Raw genomic sequence first — 3,760 nt, 5'->3', positions numbered from 1 at the left:
GAAGGTGGAGACCCATTTATTGTTGCCATAGTGGCAATCAACAACCCCGAGATACCCTTCTAGAGCCAGTGCCAGCCGGTTTTGATATTGACAGCACTCAGACAGGAGCACGAAGGGGTTTTTTGCCTTTAGCCTTGGGACATTGGCTTTTAAAATGACCTTGTCTTCCGCAACCAAAACATTGTCCCTTGAAGGGTGGGGAAGTATTGTTTCCTGGGGGGGGGAGGGCAGTAAATGCCTTGAAGGCTTCAGTTAAGTTTTGTGTCTGAGCCTGCAAGGCTGAGGATAAAGTCCTGGCCTCGGCAACAGCCTTTTTTTTTTTTTTTTTCTTTTACAACGTTGACCAGATAGGCCTGAGGGGCCGCTTCCCCTCATGGGCTGCAGACGGCTGGGGGTTCCCAGCGAGCCATAACAGGAAAACCTGCAGCTCTGCCGGGGATGTTTTTAAAGGTGGACTAGCCTCCTCCACTTCTTCAGGTGCCGCTTTCTCTCCTTTGGCTAAACTTTGCTCAGGGCCTTGCATTGGCAGCTTTGTTTCCTTTTTTCTCTCCACATCGAACTGCACCCAATCCCTTTCTGCCCCTTCCTGATGCTCGGGACGGAAGCAAAGCTTTAGGGCAGAGATGGTTGGGTAGAACCCTAAGGGGGGGTCTAGCCCGTGACTAATCTCGTTCTTTCTGGCCAGGGTCTGAACCCGGTCCCAAGTCTCATACGAGAACAAGTTGGATGCTACGGTTTTGACTGAGGCTTCTTTCCTCGGTTTTTCTGTTGCTGTTTCAAAAATGGCGGCCCCGGAGCAGTCGCTGCTGATACCGAGAGGTTGCCCGAGCTCCAGTTTGCTCTCCTCGCCATGAGGTGACCGAACCCTTCTGGTGAGACACTTACCAGCCGAGCTGACCGCTGAAGAGAAAGAGGACTGGCTGAAGTACTTTGGGGCGCAGTTGGTGCGCGTCCTGTCAGATAAGGGGAGACTGAAACATACAGCTTTTGCTACTTTCCCTAATGAAAAAGCAGCTATAAAGAAAGGCATTGACAAGACTCCATCAGCTAAAACTTTTAGGTCATACTTTAGTGGTTGAATTTGCAAAAGAGCAAGATCGAGTATACTCCCCATGTCCCACTTCAAGCAATGAAAAAAAGAAAAGGTCTGATGACCCTGTGGAAGATGATAAAGAAAAGAAAGAACTTGGTTGTTTAACAATAGAAAATGGAATTGCACCAAACCATGGGCTGACTTTTCCTCTGAATTCTTGCCTCAAGTATATGTACCCACCACCTTCAAGCACAATCCTAGCAAACATAGTAAATGCTTTGGCAAGTGTGCCTAAGTTCTATGTACAGGTACTTCATCTTATGAATAAAATGAATTTTCCCACACTTTTTGGACCAATTACTGCACGACTTCCCATGTATGAAGACTATATGCCATTGCATGCACCTCTTCCACCCACATCTCCTCAGCCACCTGAGGAACCTCCTTTGCCAGATGAGGATGAGGAATTATCTAGTAAAGAATCAAAATATGAAAGCAGTGATGATGAGGACCGACAGAGAATGACCAAACTAATGGAACTAGCAAACCTTCAGCCCAAGAGAACAAAAACAATAAAGAAACGCCATGTGAGAAAAAAGCAAAAGATAAAGGATATGTTGAATACACCTTCATCTACTTCTCACAGTTTACATCCAGTGCTGTTACCTTCAGATGTGTTTGACCAACCACAACCTGTAGGTAATAAAAGAATTGAATTCCATATATCTACAGAAATGTCAGCTGCTTTTAAGAAAGATTTAGAGAAGGAACAAAATTGTGAGGAAAAAAATTGTGAAATGGGAACACTTTCGGTTTTCCGAAGTTATGAACCTGGTGAACCAAACTGTAGAATTTATGTAAAGAGTTTAGCTAAACATGTTCAAGAAAAGGACCTTAAATTTATTTTTGGAATATATGTTGACTTTTCATCAGAAATGCAATGGATTATGTTTGATATATGCTTGATGAAAGGTCATATGAAAGGACAAGCTTTCATTGGACTTCCAAATGAAAAGCAGCAGCAAAAGACTTAAAGGAAGCTAATGGATATGTTATTTTTGGAAAACCCATGGTGGTTCAGTTTGCTTGATCTGCTAGACCAAAACAAGATTCTAAGGAAGCAAAAAGAAAGTGTTAAAAATTAGTAAAGATTCCTTTTGAATTCCCTGTCTTTCAAGTGCTTTCCAACTTGGAGGAGAAGAAAGTGACCACCTGGACTATGGAACTGCGTTGTTCCTGTTTTCAGATGACATAATTTTATATACAAATAAACCTAAAGACTCTACAAAAAAATCTTAGAACTGAAAAATGATTTCAGTAAATTTGCAGGATACAAAATCAACCCACAAAAATCAGTAGTGTTCTTATATGCCAACAATAGACTAGCAGGAAAAGACATCAAAAAAGCAAGCCCATTTATAAAATACCTAGGAATAAACTTAACCAGGGAGGTAAAATGTCTCTGCAATGAGAACTACAAACCATTACTGAAAGAAATTAAAGAGAACAAAATGATGGAAAGACATTCATGTTCATGGATTGAAAGAATTAACACTGTAAAAATTTCTGTATTACCCAAAGCAATCTACAGATTCAGTGCAATCCCCATCAGAATACCAATGGCATTCTTCACAGAAATAGAAAAAACAATCCTAAAATTCATAAGGAACAACAAAAGACCCTTAATTGCCAAAGCAATCATGAGCAAAATAAAGCCAGAGGCATTTTATTACCTGACTTCCAATTATACTACAAAGCTAGCAACCAAAATAACCAAATAGTAACCAAAACAGCATGATACTGGCATGAAAACAGACACATGGACCAGTGAGACAGAATAGAGAACCCAGAAATCAATCCATGTACTAATAGCCAACTGATCTTTGACAAAGGCACTAAGAGCATACATTGGAGAAAGAACAGGTTCTTCAGTAAATGGTGCTGAGAAAACTGGATATCCAAGTGCTGAAGAATAAAACTAAACCTGTAGCTCTCACTATATACCAAAATCAACACAAAATGGATTAAAGACTTAAATATAAGATCTGAAACTATAAAATCCCTAAAGGAAAACACATCAGGATTTAGGACTGGGCAAAGACTTTATGAATAAGACCTCAAAAGTACAGGCAACAAAAGAAAAAATATGTTCCTCCGGGCGAGCAGATCGATGTCGCTCATTAAAAATAAACAAATGGGATTATGTCAAACTAAAATCTTCTGCACAGCAAAAGAAATAGTCAACAGAGGGAAAAGATGAGCTACAGAATAAGATAAATATTTGCAAAATACCCATCTAATGAGAGATTAATATCCAGATTATATAAGGAAATCAAACAACAGTAAAAAAAAAAATCTGATTTAAAAATGGGCAAAGGAGCTGAATGGACATTTCTTAAAGACAGACATAAAAATGGCCAATACGCATATGAAAAAATGTTCAACATCGCTAATCATCGGGGAAATGCAAATCAAAACCACATTGAGTTATACTGGCCATTATCAAAAAAGACAGAGAATAACAAATACTTGTGAGGATGTAGAGAAAGAGGAACCCTTCTACACTGTTGGTGGGACTGTAAATTCATGTAGCCATTATAGAAAACAGTATGGAACTTTCTCAAACAACTACAGATAGAACTACCATACAATCCAGCCATCCCACTACTAGGAAGGAAGGAAGGAAGGAAGGAAGGAAGGAAGGAAGGAAGGAAGGAAGGAAGGAAG

At 40.0% G+C, this 3,760-nt stretch overlaps 1 pseudogene; it reads left to right on the top strand.

Annotated features, from left to right (window-relative positions):
* The first annotated feature begins 742 nt into the window (after nt 1–742).
* On the top strand, nt 743–2,067 carry LOC103603662 (annotated as a pseudogene).
* Nucleotides 2,068–3,760: the final 1,693 nt, after the last annotated feature.

This window comes from Galeopterus variegatus, unplaced genomic scaffold (assembly GCF_000696425.1).
Source record: "Galeopterus variegatus unplaced genomic scaffold, G_variegatus-3.0.2 Scaffold4730, whole genome shotgun sequence".
Classification (NCBI taxonomy): domain Eukaryota; kingdom Metazoa; phylum Chordata; class Mammalia; order Dermoptera; family Cynocephalidae; genus Galeopterus; species Galeopterus variegatus.
Note: the sequence above shows the minus strand (reverse complement) of the source record. Positions and strands in the feature narration are given on the sequence as shown.